Source organism: Miscanthus floridulus, chromosome 10 (genome assembly GCF_019320115.1).
Source record: "Miscanthus floridulus cultivar M001 chromosome 10, ASM1932011v1, whole genome shotgun sequence".
Lineage (NCBI taxonomy): Eukaryota > Viridiplantae > Streptophyta > Magnoliopsida > Poales > Poaceae > Miscanthus > Miscanthus floridulus.
In genome coordinates, this window is record NC_089589.1 from 133,367,417 (window position 1) to 133,384,792 (window position 17,376).

Sequence of the window (17,376 nt, forward strand, 5' to 3'; positions counted from 1 at the left end):
AATAAAGCAAAGAGGATGTAGATCAGAGCAGAAACAAAGCAGAGCAGAGCAGATGCAATGCCAAGGCACCCCATCTCTTGAGCTCTCTATGGCCTTGGGCTCAGGTCGACACAGGAAATAAGAAATCTCAAGCGCAACGTATACCTCCTGGCATCATTGGTATGGATAAACAAGCCCAATCAGTTTTGCCACGCACTCCGCCTGTAAACTAGTCCTACTAATCCATCAACTCGGCCAGTTGTGGTAATATATATGCAAAAGCTCCTATCAGCGAGAGCCAACGGCCTGAGGCGCAGTTAAATTTCTTGGTAACATTTGTTACTGATCAAGTTTGCTCTGATTGCACCATGCGGTCAATGGGTATACGTAAACGATGGTGCACTGCCACCAACTCTACTTTAGAGTTATTTATTTATATCACCAGCTTTGCCTTCAACGACAAGACAATTTTCTCCACCGGCTACACCCAGACAATACGGCAATTAAGAGCTTCACCAGTACAATAACAAACGTCTTCTTCTGTTGGTTTGCCTTATAATTGACCTACATATACTTAGTCTTAAACTGGACGAGATGACCAAACAATAATGCACTTCTAAAAGGCACAAAGAAATCAAATGCTGTGTCGGATTGGTGTGACCTCTTTGGAGTTTAGCACTAGTATGTATCTATTATAGTACTGGTGATTAAAGAAATCAGTTGAGTTTTAAAGTAGATTAGGTTTGTGCATTAATTGTTGTTTGATTTTGTACTATATATATGACAATGAAAGGGCAGCAAGTTGGTCGTAACAAAATGCTGCTGAGTAGTCGGATTGCCATGACCTCCTTTTTTCAGATAACACTTTGAATAAGCTAGTTAGTTCAAAAAATGAACTAAATTAATGTGTCCTCAACATATTCTTAATTACCAACATCTTATATTACCAAAAAAAATATATGTGACAATGAAAGGGCTGCAAGTTGGTCATAATAAATGCTCCTGAGCAGCCCGACTGGTATGACCTTGGAGTTTAGTACTGGCTACCTTTGGTGCGTACTCTAATCTAAGAACAATGATAATGGCTGCAACTTCGACCTACCATGTGCTTAGTATGATTCGTTGTGTGACCTACTAGGAGGTCTCCCTTTGTTTTTTAAAATTAATATTTTAAATAAGCTAATAAGTTCAAAAAAAAACAAATTGTTGTTTGATTTCCATTAATATAAAAATGATTTAGGAGATGGTCCTTTTGATTTAGGGATTGTGCAATAGCTCTATAAATAAGAGTATGACTGCTCCTAATCTGCATATCTTTCCTGTTGTCATTCTCTAGGTTTCCTCAGTATGTAGTTGTCTAGTTCTAATGCTATTGAGATCCACAGTGCGAGAGGTTAATACTGTATCTGTGTTTGAGTTTTCTGCAAGTTGTCCTTTGTAAGATCCAGACCTAGTAGATCTCAGAAATAAAGCAATCATGTCCTCTAAGATCTAAGTCTTTGTTCTAATATGACTTGGCTTTCCCCTTCTCTCTGCCCCCTCTTCACCGTTTTGCTCGATCTTAAGTTCCTAAGGTTTCGAGGTTGTTTTGTTGGGTTGAATTTGTGCAAGGACATCAAATGAACATCCCTGCCAAATGAATCAGGTAGATTCACCACAAGCACAATTTTTCACCCTTGGGAGGATTTTCTGAGAAAACCTCACTTCCCTTGATTGATATTCAGATCTGTTTCATTTCCGGAGTTTGTGGGGTTTGATTCTTTGGGGATATCATCTAATACACCTAAGAATCATCTCTATAAATTGTGGGAATTTTTAGAGGCCGTTTGATACAACTTCGGATTTTTGGGAAGAATTTCGGGGACCTAAGCCGAGCAAACCGGCCAGGCCAGTTCTTCACTGTTCAGCCAGCCTCCCAAGTGCTCTAGCCAGCCAGGATGCTCCCAGCGCCGGGCAGGCGGGTCACCCAACCGGGCAGGCTGGTTTGCCAGCTCCTTTCTTTTGTGTTGTCTGTTTTCACGAGTTTTTGAGCTCCGGTTGCCCGTTTTGTGTTCTGTCTGTTCCGTAAGCTTTTGTAAGTTGTGCATCGTATATACGTGAACATAGCAAAGAGGAAGTAGATCACAGCAAAAACAAAGCAGAGCAGAGCATGAGCAGATGCAGTGCCAAGGCACCCTATCGCTTGGGCTCTGTGTGGCCTTGGACTCAGGTCGACACAGGAAAAAAGAAATCTCATGCGCACGGTAAGCCTCTTGGCATCATGGGGTATGGACAAGCAAGCTCAATCAGTTTGGCCACACATTCCACCTGTAAACAAGTACTACTAATCCATCATCAACTCGCCCAGTTGTGGTGATATATGTATAAAAGCGCCTATAAGCGAGAGCCAGTCTCAGGCGCAATTAAATTTCTTCGTAACATTTGTCACAGATCAAATTTGCTCTGATTGGACCATGCGGTCAATGGGTATACCATATATGTACAACGATGGTGCACCACCACCAACTCTTCTTTAGAGTTATTTATTTATCACTGGCTTTGCTTTCAAGGACAAGACAATTTTCTCCACCAGCTACACCCAAACAATACGGCAAGTGCCTCACCAATACAATAACAAAGGTCTTCTTCTTTTGGTTTGCGTTATAATTGATCTACATATACTTAGTCTTAAACTGGATGAGATCACCAAACAATAATGCACTTCTAAAAGACATACAAACTAAATGCTGTCTCGGATTGGTGTGATCTCTTTGGAGTTCAGCACTAGTATATATATCTATTGTACAGGTGATTAAGAAACTGGTCGGGTTTTTAAGTAGATTAGGTTCGTACAATACTTGTTGTTTGATTTTGTAGTATGCTAGAAGCATACCCCACGTGTTGCCGCGGCATTTTCTTAAAAATAAATCAGTATATTGTGTGTATATATATATGAATTTGACTTGCGCGTTATTTTATTGTATCGGATCAGGTAAAAAATCAGTAAGCTAATATAAGAGAAACCAATAGAATATTTTATCACATTATAGAAGAATAGGTGACAAAACAAATAGCATATGTAAATGAATTTATGTTAATAGATTAGACATTAAAAGTACTGCACATAATAGGGATGGTGTGGACATTTTTTGTAATTAATAATGGATGACATGGCTAATAGAAGAAAAATAAATATAATATTTGATCACATTATAGAAGAATAGGTGAGGAAACAAATAGCATTTGTAAATGACTTTACGTTAATAGATTAGAGATTAAAAGTATTGCACATAATACAGATGATGTTGACATTTTTCGTAATTAATAAGGGATGACATGGATAACTTGCATGAAAGGATTGCAAGTTAGTGGGACACTTAGTGGGGAACGATGTGGACATGTTTCATGAAGAGAGAAAATCTCTAGTGGGGTTTAGCTTTATAAGAGTATATAGATATAGATATAGATATAGGTAGATGTAGATAGAGGACAGTGGAAGAGTTGCAAGTTGGTCGTAACAAATGCGGCTGAGCAGTCGGATTGGTCTGACCTTGGAGTAGTACTAGCTACCTTTAATTTGGTGCGTACTCTAGAAACAAAGATAATGGCGGCATCTTCGCCCTACCATGTGCTTAGCATGATTCGTTGTGTGACCTACTAGGAGGTTTACTCCCTTCATTTTTAAAAAATAATATTTTAAATAAGATAATATGTTTGAAAAAAAACAAATTGTTGTTTTATTTTCATTAATAGAAAACTAGTCCGTCAACCCGTGCTCTCGCATGGGTCAAAATCTTTGGAGTAAATACTTGTATTAATCTTTACTCTTAAGTATCGTGATGAAATAGGCAATCATTTGAAGCCTACACTATGCTACTTAAGATTAGTGGTAGAGCTTGATGTGCGATCTACGATGGGTAGCATGGCTTGATGATATCAATATTTAAGCCTTATTATAATTGTTTATTACTTGAAAATAATTTCAAAGAGCTGGAAGATGTAGGCACCTATGTTACCTATGGCTTGATGAATGTATTTTTTTAGAAATAAAGGGTACATGTGTGACTTTTGTATTCTTTCTTAAGTGATCTTACAATCTCGAGAATCCACTTTGTTATGGGACCGAGGGAGTATTTTTTTTGGTTAGTGACAATATATTTTAGAGATTTTTGTGAGACGCTCATTCACGGTTATTAATTCCAACGTCCCCACGATGAATACTTTGATATTTTAAGATCCGATTGGCAGCAGGTTCCACTGTGTTATCATAATATCTACTTCTAGTTATTCATAAAAGAGTATAGATTTTAGGCAACACTCTTAGCTACTACAATGGCATAAAAAATCATTATAGATTGGATAGCCACGATCAAGATGTTAAATTTATTGTACAAAATAAATTAAATACTTTATAGTACTATTGTTTTGTAAACATAGAACGCTTAAAATCAGATTATCAGTATTGATATGACATAATGTTTTAATCGATATATAATATAATTATTTAAATAACAATGGTTATTCGCCTAATTGCTGTGATGGATGGTTAGAGTATTTGATTTGATGGGCGGATGTTTCTGATTAATGTGAGAATTTCTAGCATTTATCTTTTTTTCTAGCGCATCTGGTGAGGATTAACGTGGAGGCTCTGTTGAGTCCTCTAATTAGTAATAATAAGATTGATTTAGGAGATAGTCCTTTTGCTTAAGGGGTTGTGTAATATCTCTATACATAAGAGGATGACTGCTCCTAACCAGCCCATATCTCAGAAAAAAATTGGGTGCAGACCCTAGCACCCAACCACCATGCAGACCCACCTTGGATGGAAGCCACATGTCCAAAAAAGCCCATCACATGGTCAGGGGAGGTTGACTCAAGCTTAAACTTCGGTGGGTCAACTTTCGTGGGCCTTTTGCTGTAACCGTGAATCACTTGCTAAAACATGTCATGAACATCATACTTGAGTGAGATTGCATGTGGTGTGATGAATAGGTAGTGGTAGAGCTTGATGTGCGATCTACGATGGGTAGCATGGCTCGATGATATCAATATTTAAGCCTTATTATAATTGTTTATTACTTGAAAATAATTTCAAAGAGCTGGAAGATGTAGGCACCTATGTTACCTATGGCTTGATGAATGTATTTTTTTAGAAATAAAGGGTACATGTGTGACTTTTGTATTCTTTCTTAAGTGATCTTACAATCTCGAGAATCCACTTTGTTATGGGACCGAGGGAGTATTTTTTTTGGTTAGTGACAATATATTTTAGAGATTTTTGTGAGACGCTCATTCACGGTTATTAATTCCAACGTCCCCACGATGAATACTTTGATATTTTAAGATCCGATTGGCAGCAGGTTCCACTGTGTTATCATAATATCTACTTCTAGTTATTCATAAAAGAGTATAGATTTTAGGCAACACTCTTAGCTACTACAATGGCATAAAAAATCATTATAGATTGGATAGCCACGATCAAGATGTTAAATTTATTGTACAAAATAAATTAAATACTTTATAGTACTATTGTTTTGTAAACATAGAACGCTTAAAATCAGATTATCAGTATTGATATGACATAATGTTTTAATCGATATATAATATAATTATTTAAATAACAATGGTTATTCGCCTAATTGCTGTGATGGATGGTTAGAGTATTTGATTTGATGGGCGGATGTTTCTGATTAATGTGAGAATTTCTAGCATTTATCTTTTTTTCTAGCGCATCTGGTGAGGATTAACGTGGAGGCTCTGTTGAGTCCTCTAATTAGTAATAATAAGATTGATTTAGGAGATAGTCCTTTTGCTTAAGGGGTTGTGTAATATCTCTATACATAAGAGGATGACTGCTCCTAACCAGCCCATATCTCAGAAAAAATTGGGTGCAGACCCTAGCACCCAACCACCGTGCAGACCCACCTTGGATGGAAGCCACGTGTCCAAAAAAGCCCATCACATGGTCAGGGGAGGTTGACTCAACCTTAAACTTCGGTGGGTCAACTTTCGTGGGCCTTTTGCTGTAACCGTGAATCACTTGCTAAAACATGTCATGAACATCATACTTGAGTGAGATTGCATGTGGTGTGATGAATAGGTAAAGCATTGTAACTTAAACAAGTCGAAAAAACGTAAAACGAAAAGTTAATTCACAATTTATAAAGTTAGCAAGTAGTGATGTTAACTAATTTTTATTAAACAAAAACGTTATAAAACATATCTGTGATGCCTAAATAAAGTTTGAAGTACAAACTGTGTAGATGACAATGCAACTTTGCCTTTCAAGAATATGGGTTGTTAATTAGTACTTTTAGGAGCTTAGAATTTGAATTGGAAATTCAAGTCAGCCTTAGCTTTCAATTCTTCTAAGTCTAAAAGTTGGTAGTGTCAAAGTTACTTTGGCAATTTAATTCTAAAAATTGGATTAAACGTTAGTATTATATTTTTCCTTAGTGGGTTGCATCAAAGTGACTACTTTTCAACGGTATAGGGGTTGGTTTAGTTGGTATGTGTTTTGATCATCAATTAATTGATACAAAAAGTTAGAAAATGATGTTTGGACAGTGGGCGCCGGTTGGCAGCACCAACTTGGCATGCCCATATTTTCTTCTCTAGTCTGCCTTGGTCCGAGTATTTTGCTCCATCTAGTAGCCTTAGGTACCATCTTTAGCTTGGCCGAGTTGGTTGGGTCATAACCGAGCTAGATGGGTCATGGTTGAAGCTTTAAAATTCATGCATGTCATAGTTCGAGCGGTCTGGCGCTGTGGGGCGGTCACCGCGTGGCCACCCCACGCCGTGCACTTGGTCGCGTCTCGCGCACCACGCCGTCGCTTTGGGTCAGTCGAGCCGCCTTGGCTTGGACGAGGCCGGTGCAGCGGGCCACGAACCCCATCCCGTGCCCATTGCCCTGCCTCACGTTGCCACCCTTGATGCCACCACGGCCGCGCTACTGCTGCCCTCCATGCCGCATCACAGCGCAGCCACTGCCGCAATCGTCACATCAACGCGCTGCGCTGCTGCTGCTGCCCTCGCTATCTCGCATCATGACGTTGCTGCCCGTCGCATCTCCAAGCACGTGGGCTTGCCCCTTGCTATCTCGCACCGTCGCCTTGCCATTAACGGTGTTGGGGTCGCGCATGCCGCGCTACCCCACCGCCTGCACGCGCACATTTTGGCTTTGGCTCCTAAGCACGTGTCACCCTGGTAGCGTCGACCACACCCCGCCAAGGCAAGGACGGACCGAGACAGACCTACCTCTTCCCCCTCCTTGGATTTTTCTTCCCTGTCGCCATGGCCGACGAAGCCGCTTCCTTAAATTCGGCAGATACAGGTCACCTCATGTCGATTCACTGCCTCTCTAGATCTGCCTGTGAGTCGTCTGGCCACCTGACCCTACCCCACCTTAACTCGCATCACGACAAACTCAAATTTTGGAGCCGCTCACCGCCGGGCCTCTAAGGCCGCATGAGCAAATGCCGAGAGCATTCATCCACCCAGAGCCTCTCACGTTCAACCAATCGCATCACAAGGTTCGCCTCCATCTCCACTTCACCCTACGCACCACAACCTAACCTCTACTGCCTTCACGCCGTAGCTGACGTGGCCGTGCCATTGCAGAGCACCACCACACCGCTCTGGTCTCACGTGGCCAGCCTTCCCCGCCACCCCTTGGATCCAACGAACGCTACGGCCGAGTCCAGAGTAAGCTAAGGATCCACTCACACTAGCTAGATAGCTCTGTAGTGGTCTAGGGAGGCCGGAACGACTGAGCCACCATCACGAGTGACCGCTCACCATGGCCACCGCTTCTGAGAGCTCCGCTGCTCCCGTAGCCCTGATTAGCGTAGGCGCTAGGACCGTAGATGGAGGTCAGCCCGCTAGCTGGACCGGTGAGAACCTTAGGTGGCTAGTGTGGCCATCCAATGCCCATGCCCACCACGCCGATGAGCGCAGGGGCGCCAGGGACCTCCCCAATGCGAAGGTGAATTATTATAGGGTCATTAGTGCATGATTGTTGATTGCGTGAATAGCGCGCATCGTGGCCGCTCGATTTCATTTAAGCGCGGGGACTTTTGTGCAAATGCGTCAGCGCACGCGGGCTCCCCCGCACGTGAGCCGCGTCTCATTGGACCACAAGGCCGAGTTTGCCTTTTCTTTTTCCTAAGAAATTAGAAATAGTTGTATCATTTTATTTCTAGGCTGATCTTTGATAATTAATATCAATTCATATAAGTGTCCAAAAATTATGAAATAAATTTTGATGAGTTCCTAAAAATGTTGTCTATCTAATAGTATGGTTAGTTTATACATGTCTGTGTTGATGCTAAGGTCTATTAAATCATTTGAAAGTGTTTAATGTTATTTAGATTAATAATTGTAGGAATTTTAGTGGCAAATTGGTAATAGCTTTTGCCATGAAATTTTTATAGTAGGTTCATTATATTATTATGTGCTCACTGTAATTTTTGTAGCCACAGAATAGGTTGACAAATATGGTAGCTAAGTACTCCTTGTTTTAGTATATATGAAATCGTAAACAAAGTAAGAAATGCATTTTTGTTGCTAAGATAATACTTGAAAGTTTCATACCTATTTAATGAAAAAGAGGGGTAGCTTAGCACCCTAGTCATTAGAGTTAGCTTAGCAGCTTAGTTAATATATTCTTAATTTAAGAGCTGCTGTTGCAAAAAAGTTAAGTGTTACATCAGTATTGCATGCATATAGGGAACGCGTTGGTGGATTTTGTGACCGCCGGAGAGCAGGAATACGATGAGGTGATTGAGGAGTACGAGGAGAAGGTCCTCATACAGGAGGAAGCCTCAGAGCCTCTGGCGACTGACATAGCTGACAATCTGCCTTCCCAAGGCAAGCCCCTGCGCATAACCCTTATTTTGAATAATCACTGGATATATATGTGATGTGCATTTACGTTACAAGCTTATTGTTGAAACTACATGCATAGATATACCTACCTATGAGTCTTACTAGCTTAGGTCGAGTAGCTGCAATGCTTAGGTTTTTCGGTAGCGTGAGTAACCTGCCGTTACTCATGGTAGGTCATTATTATTACTGCTCTCATAATAAAATGGTGAAAAGAAAATGGAAACCGGGTAGGGATATGGTACGGGTATTGGTGGGTGTAATAGGTTGTGTCCCGCGGCCAACAGGGCATAGCTTGGTTACACTATTTTCCCTGTCCGTGTCGGTTAAGGATCATCTGTTGCTGTGGATGGTAGTCAGGTCATAGACTTATTATCCTGAGCACATACTTGCTTATGGGAGCGGGAAGACTTGTCACTTTCTTGTCATGGGTTCCGGCTCTTTTCAGACTGACTGATTACAGGCAGGGATGATGGAGGCCTAAGCACTGCACTGAGTCCGGGACTCAGGAGCGAGGGCTTGGAGTCCAAGTTTCGATGGGGACCTGGACCCCGTGATAGGAGAGTGGTAGGTTGGTCTTGCTTGTGCCTGGGGTACAAGCGGGGTGTGTGTTTTGGGGTACCCAGCTGGGATATATTGGTTCGCGAATCGCCGCATGATGCGGTACGACATGGCTATGATCTAGCACCGTAGTAAGAACTCAATGATGAAGGATGATGAATGGATCTGATTGCTCAACTTATGCTTGAAAGTAGAACAGGTGCTTACATAGAATGGTTAGCTAATGAACTAATCATGACTGCTAATAAAAATACAAACTTAAGGATTCACTATTAGTAATGCTTTTCGCAAAAAGGAAACCCAGCAAACCATAAAGCCTATCATATCCTTTTGATTCGGGAAATTATTCCCACTAGTCAGGTAAGTCTTGCGAGTACATTGTGTACTTAGGGTTTATTTACCCCTGTTGCAGGTGTAGTTTGAGGAAGGTTTTTGAGTGGACGATTCTTCTGGTGGGCACAAACGGATCCTTGTATCTTATCGCTCGATGTTATTTTGATTCTGCTGTTTAATTTTCGCACTCTGAACCTGGTATTATAACAATTTATTTCCTAGAACTCTTGTTGTATGAAATGAACTAAGTATTATAAACTCATTCTCATTATTGGATTCTGGATGAAAAATGTGGATTATTCGGGTTCTCCCTTGGGGTGTGCCCGATGGAACTGCTTGATGCAGCTCACTTTCGGGGTGCCTAGTGTCTAATGGAAGACGAGCGCCTCCGTAAGTGTGCTCTTTCGGGCGGTTCTGCCACATTTGCCAACCACCCCTGACCGTGTGATGGGCTTTTGGGACACGTGGCATCGATCCAAGTTGGGTCTACACGGAGGTTGGGTGCACGGGTCTGCACCCAATTTTTTCCCATATCTCCAGCCCTCATTTCTAGGTTTTCCTAGCATTTAGTTGAGTTCTACTGCTGTTGAGATCCACTATGCGGGAGGTTAATACTATGTCTATGTTTAAGTTTTCTGTAAGTTATCCTTTGTAAGACAACCAGACTTGGTAGATCATGGAAATAAAGCAATCATGCTCTCTGAGACCTGAGCCTTTGATCTAAGATCACTACTGGAGGCCGCGGCTTTGCCGAGTGTTTTTACACTCGGCAAAGAGCCCTTTGCACTCGGCAAAGGCTTTGCCGAGTGTAGCACACGACAATTTTTTTCTCGGCAAAGGGTCTTTGCCGAGTGCTTTTTATCGGGGCACTCGGCAAAATAAAAAAAATTTGCCGAGTGCTTGGGGCGGCACTCGGCAAAATATTTTCGGCCGTTGCGTCGTGGCCGTTAACGGTTATTTTGCCGAGTGCCCGACCTAGCACTCGGCAAAAAAAAAAATATTTTTTTAAAAAATTACTTTGCCGAGTGCCCCAGCCCAGGCACTCGGCAAAGTTTTTTTTTTTAAAAAGTACTTTGCCGAGTGCCCCTGCCCAGGCACTCAGCAAAGTTTTTTTTAAATTACTTTGCCGAGTGTCCCTGTCCAGGCACTCGGCAAAGTTTTTTTTATTTTTTTAAATAATTTCTTTGCCGAGTGCCCCTGTTTAGGCACTCGGCAAAGAATTTCTGAATTTTTTTTTTGAAAAATCTTTGTCGAGTGCCTTGCCCATGGCACTCGGCAAAGACCCCGAGAATTGCAAAAAAAATTATTTTTACATTCCATTGTAACAGACTATATATATATAATATATATATACATCAATCATCACATCTATATCACCAACATGCATTATATATCACAAGCACACGCATATTTAATAAATCCATCGAAAATCCATCACAAATGCACCAAAGTTCAACATCATAAGTTTATTATTACAAGTTCAACATCACAAAGTTAAACATCCCTACTGCGGCAACAGAGACTGCAGGTGTGGCCCCCCGAACTACGGTGAAGGACCGGATTGTGGCGAATGGTTGACGCGATCAGCCGCCAGTGACACGGTAGCGGGATTGTTTGAACCCACCGACGGAGGCTGCACAAAAGAGAAGAGATTGCATGTGTTAGACTCAAAATTGAAAATTTCGGCAGCACCTCCCCTGCACGGGGAGGTTTCCAACCTGTAAGAAACAACGACACGAAGGCCGACAATCACAATGGCACAAAGGCCGACAATCCCAACGGCACGAAGGCCGAAAATCACAACGGCACGAAGGCCGACAATCCCAATGACACGAACGCATTAAACTTTCATACTCACATGAGTGAAGTGTCGAACCAGAGCTGGAGCTGGCAACTGCACTTGGACACCCGATGCTTGCCCAATGGTTTGCATGATCTGATACATGTCCGCCATCTGCTTCTTCGTGGCCTCCAGCTCTGCGGTCAAGTGCGCTTGCATCTCCCTTGTCTCTGCCAGCTCGGCCTACAGTGTTTCAATCACATGTTTCAATATTGCAAATCTGATCAATGTGTGTAACGTTCAATGTACGACGAGTGAAACCGGAATTACCTAAAGTTCATCGACCCGCGATAGTGTTGGAGTAGGCCGTGCACGTATGGGAAGGCTTCTGGCCGTGCTCTGTGCCCTCACGTCGGAGAGAGAGGGTGCAGAGCTCGAGGAGTCGGCACCGTCAGCAATCCACAACCGCTCGTGCTTCCTGCCTTGCCCCAGCCTCACGATCACCTCTGTCTCAAGGGGCTCAGTGCTCAGATTGTGATCTAAGCCATGGAGCGCCCTAACCGCCTCCGTGTAGTCTCTGACCTTAGCGTGGACGCTCAAGTCAGAGTAAGCCTGGGCAGGGGCATCCGGGTTGAAGACAACACCGGATTTCACCGGGCCCATGTGGGACACAGCCCATGCCCCAAACTCCGACACCGGCATGTCCGGGTGTGCCACCTCCTGCAAGAAAGATGGCAAGATGATTAGAAATCAGGCAAAATTGAGCATTAGAATAGATAAATGACATCTCGTACAAGTGCCCGCTTGAATGCGGGGAGGTTGTGGCTGCCTTGGTGGTGAGTTGGAGCGGTCCTCAGTGCCCGCTTCTGCTTGCCTTGCTCGTGCTTTACGATGTACGCCGGGTCAAGGTACCTGTCCATGATCCTCGACCATGCCGATCTATGCGACATGCACCACGAGGCCGGCACCTACACATCATCAAGTGTTTGACATATAAGAAGATCAATTCTGGACCTACTAAATCTCAAAACAAATCAATATTATTCACCTACCTGAAGGTACTGCTCCTTGGTCAGCGCCAACTTTCTTGCGTCGGTTTTGTTGAGGGGCTCTTTCTTGATGGACCTGTAGTAGTCGACGTGGGCCTAGAGTCGCGCCTCGTGAATCATGTCGTCGACGTACTTCTTACAGGCTTTGTGTGCCGTCTGATCTGCCAGGGTCTCTCTACCTTCTTCGGCCTTGAAGTACATCTGCATACAAACACGATGTATCCGTTCATTATTTCAATAAAAGACTTAAGCAATGGAAGAAATGTATTGAGCTATGTTGTGAGACACTTACCCAAAAGTCCGCCAAAACCTACTCCTGCTTGTTGTCCTGCTCGTCATCCGAGCCGAGCTTGTACCTGTCCCACGACCAGGCCGGCTCCCACCTCCCCTCTTTCAAGTCCACAAGGCTGGGGAAGTGTTTCCTACACAGACATCCTAGGACGGTAACGGGGGTGCGTGGGGGGTCAAGAGCACCCGACAGAACTAGCCAGCCCCTGCATAAGTGATTACAAAAAATTATCAGTTTCTCTTTTGATTTTCAACGTATCATATGAAGTACTAGTGATAACATCTATAGTTACTTACCTTCTTCCCATAGGACGAACCAGTGGGCGTCGGTCAGGAAGCGGAACCAGAGGAAGGCTTGTGGGACCTCGCAGGTAGGGAGCCGACTAAGCAGAACTGTCCTCTGTCTGCTGAGTCCCCTCGTCCCCCGACGGAGTGTCTGTGGTCGTGCCCGTGGCCGCCATGTGGTCCTTCGGGGTAGGAGATGGGTCCTCCGGCTGGTCAAGAGCCGGGGGAGGAGGTGGGTCCCTCCTGGGGTGACCCCGGCCCCTCCCCGTCCCCCTCCCCCTCCCCGTGCTAGGGCGACTCGGGCCTGCTCTCGCCGCTGGGGGCGAAGATGTCCCCTCGCCTACATCAGGAGGGCGTAGCCTCTGGTACACCGAGAGCACCTGCCTCGGTGAACGGTTGCCCACCATCTTTGTTCTGTCACCTGCAATGTACAAAGAATGAACAACAAGCGTTAGTACATACAATTCAAATAGTTCAAAATGAATAAACATAACAAAATATAATAAAAAACATAGTATTACATGGTTTAGGAATAATCTTCATGATTGGGGTCATAGATCTCATCATCACTATCAAAATTGTCCAAATGGGCAACACTATCCGAAGGTTCTGTGTCTTCTTCATTGTCTTTGCCTAAATGGAATCGCTCAAGCATTTGAATGTCCTTCGGATTTAGCACTACATCTCTAGGGTCCTCGTCATCAACCATTGCATTGTCTACTTCCATGGCAGTCGTCACACCGGGTAAGACTATCTCAAAGCTCCCTTGTAGCCCATCTGCTTGATAGAACTCTCCATCATATGTGTTTGTGTCAAAGGTGTAATCTTCATCGTTTGGAACAGGTAGTTTACCGTGCGAAGATACCTGGTGCACAATAGACCAACCCTTAAGATGGTCTTTGTCTTGGCACACGTATGGCGTATGATACACCTGCACGGCCTATTGAGCCACAATATAGACATCTTTTCCTTTATAGACGGAATCATGCCTAATCTCGACTAGCCCAAGATGAGGGGTCCGTCTCATTCGTCCAGGATCAAACCAGTGGCACTTGAATATGACAGGAGTAAGAGGTACCCGGCCCTCATATTCAAGTTCATATTTCTCCTCAATTATTCCATAGTATTCGATGCCATTAGTGCCCGGCGTAAAAACTTGGCTGTTGGTGGTTTTCCGACCGGGCCGAGTCTGCTCATGTCTTGACGTGTGGAAGCGATATCTGTTCATGTCATAACCGGTATATGACTTCACCCTTAACTTGAAGCCGTTAGCAACCTGTCTCAACTCGTCACTCATGGACGCATTGGTTTGCGCCTGCAAGCTCAAGCATGATACATCGTTATACTATTGGAACATACGAGCTACTAAGGAATATCAACGAACGTACAACCTTTTGTTTGAACCAAGAAATGAAATCAGGCCTCCCAGCTCCCGCACCCTCTGAAAGAAGGGTATCATGTTCATGCGAGGTAGGATCCCTTAGATTGATGCCACTCTTGATGAACAAATTCCCTGTACCAAAGAGAATCAATGGGGTTCGATACAGAATAGTGACATCGTATTGAAACAATTTCATTGAGAACTTACTTAATGAATGGCGCAACCTCGACAAAGTTGGTGAACACATATAGCGTGATTCTGCGCCACTCTTTTGGATCCAATCTCTTGGAGGTCGATCCACTTGCGCTGCCTAGTTGGCATTTGAAAAGGCTGAGGGTCGATTCAACTTCGCCAGCATTGTAACGAGGGGGTGGATTATGCTTGCTAGGAAGGTTCGGCTTGTAGTAGGATGTCGTGAAGTTTGAAACCTCCTCTCGAATGCTTGCCTCTGCAAAGGAAGCCTCAATTCTGGCTTTATTTGTACATTTCTTGCGAAGAGTCTTTAGACATCGCTCGATTAGATAGCACCAACGGGCCTGCACAGGCCCCCCAACCGTGCCTCGGTCGGGAGGTACACAATCAGATGCTGCATCGGTAAGAAGAAGCCGGGAGGAAAGATCTTCTCAAGCTCACAGACCAACTCAGGTGCCATAGTTTCCAATTCTATAATGACGGTCGAAGATAGCTCCTTGGCACAAAGCTGGCGAAAGAAGTAGCTCAACTTTGCCAGCACTAGCCAGACATGCTCAGGGACATAGCCTCAAACCATCGACGGAAGTATCCGCTCAATCCATATGTGGTAGTCATGACTCTTCATCCCGTTGACTCGCAGAGTCTCTAATTTCACTCCACTGCTCAGATTCGCTGCATACCCATCAGGGTACGTTAAATTCTTGATCCATCGAAGTACTTCCCTCCTTTGATCAATTTTCAAGACATAGGGGGCCCTAGGCCTTCTCCACTGCTTTTCTGTTGCAGGAGGACGCATCTCTAGGTTTGGCCTTTCGCACAACGTCGCCAGGTCCACTCTAGCCTTAGGGTTGTCCTTAGACTTGTTAGTGTCCATGAGCGTTGCCCAAAGTGCCTCGGTGATATTCTTTTCAGTGTGCATGACATCAATGTTATGGGGCAGTAGGAGGTCATCGAAATAGGGGAGCCTCGTCAAGTCGGACTTATGAGTCCACATATGTTGCTCACCATATCCCACGAAACCACCATCTTCGTTGGGCACGAGAGCATCTATCTGAGCACGAACCTCCGCCCCAGTCCTCAAGCACGGTCTAGGGTCCGTCACTTTGACACCTTTCGTAAAGCTCTTGACGTCTTCTCTGAATGGATGGTCAAGAGGGAGGAATTGACGATGTTTGTCGAATGACGAATACTTGCCACCCTTCTTCAACCATATGAACCTCACAGCTTCCTTGCATATTGGGCATGGGAACTTCCCCTGAACACACCAGGCGCACATTAACCCGTACGCTAGGAAGTCGTGCAGGGAGTAGTGGTACTAGATGTGCATTTTGAAGCTAGTCTTCGTAGCTCGGTCGTATGTCCACACCCCTTTAACCAAAGCATCGATCAACTCATCTATCACAGGCTCCATGAAGACACCCATATTACTCCCCGGGTGTCCAGGGGTTATCAACGACAGGAACACGGTATGCCGTTGAAAGGAGACGCCGGGGGGGAGATTCAGGGGGATGACGAACACGGGCCAACATGTGTATGGTGCAGCCATCATGCCATATGGATTGAACCCATCTGTTGCCAGCGCGACACGTACATTACGAGCCTCCTCTGCTTTGAGAGGATGCCGCGAATTGAAGTACTTCCATGCATCAGCATCGAATGGATGTACCATCTTCTTAGGATTGTACCATGTGCCGTTTTTGTGCCATGTCATCTATTTCACGGATTCCTCGGTCATGAATAGCCGTTGGAGCCTCGGTAGGAACGGAAGGTGTCGTAGGACTCTCATGGCGATCTTAAGCTACCTCTTCTGGCCATCGCCTGAGTCTACCTCCACGTACTTGGAGGATTTACACTTCGGGCAGTACTTTGCATCCGCGTGTTCTTTCCTAAATAGGTTGCACCCCTTCAGACACACATGTATCTTGTCATATGGCATCTTAAGTGCAAGAAGGAGCTTCTCTGACTCGTACAAGTTCTTCGGCATAATGTGTGTCTTCGGTAGCATATCGCTCCACACGGCCACCATCTTGTCGAAGCCTTCTCGACTTAGGTTTAACTCGGCCTTCAACCCCATTACGCGACCAATGGCATCCAACTGATAAACATTAGTATGATCATGAAGGGGTCTCTGTGCCGAGTCCAACATCAGGTAGAAGGCATCTACGGCAGCCTCCATCTCCTCCTTGTCACGTCCTTCAGCGAACTGAGCTTGGTGTGTGTCATCCAGCATGTCTGCTACCCCGGCATCATCATCAAAAGCCTCGAGCCATGGTCTCACCACCTCCTCCCTGATACGATCAGCTTCACCATGGTGGATCCACCGGTGGTAGCCCGGAGTAAATCCAAACTTCACAATATGTTTACCCATGGTTAACCTATCTTTCCTTCTTCTGTTGTCACAACCGCTACATGGACAAACCACTAGAGAATGGCCTCTAGCACTCACGCCAAATGCATGCTGTAAGAATTCTTCGACCTTGACTATAAACAGCAAGTCGTAATCATGCTCGTCTCTCTGGAGCGTGTACATCCACTCACGGTCCTCCATCCTTTAACAGATGTATCAGCACATATGAGTCACCATCAATTGCATCTACGCGGTGTCCCTACTCTCTAATAGGTGAGGATAGGTCCTAATCCCACCCGCAGATCCGTAGATGAGGTTA

The 17,376-nt window shown here is 44.3% G+C and overlaps 1 pseudogene; it reads right to left on the bottom strand.

Moving 5' to 3' along the window:
- Positions 1–13,235: 13,235 nt before the first annotated feature.
- Positions 13,236–17,258, bottom strand: LOC136489696 (uncharacterized; annotated as a pseudogene).
- Between the last annotated feature and the right edge of the window lie 118 nt (positions 17,259–17,376).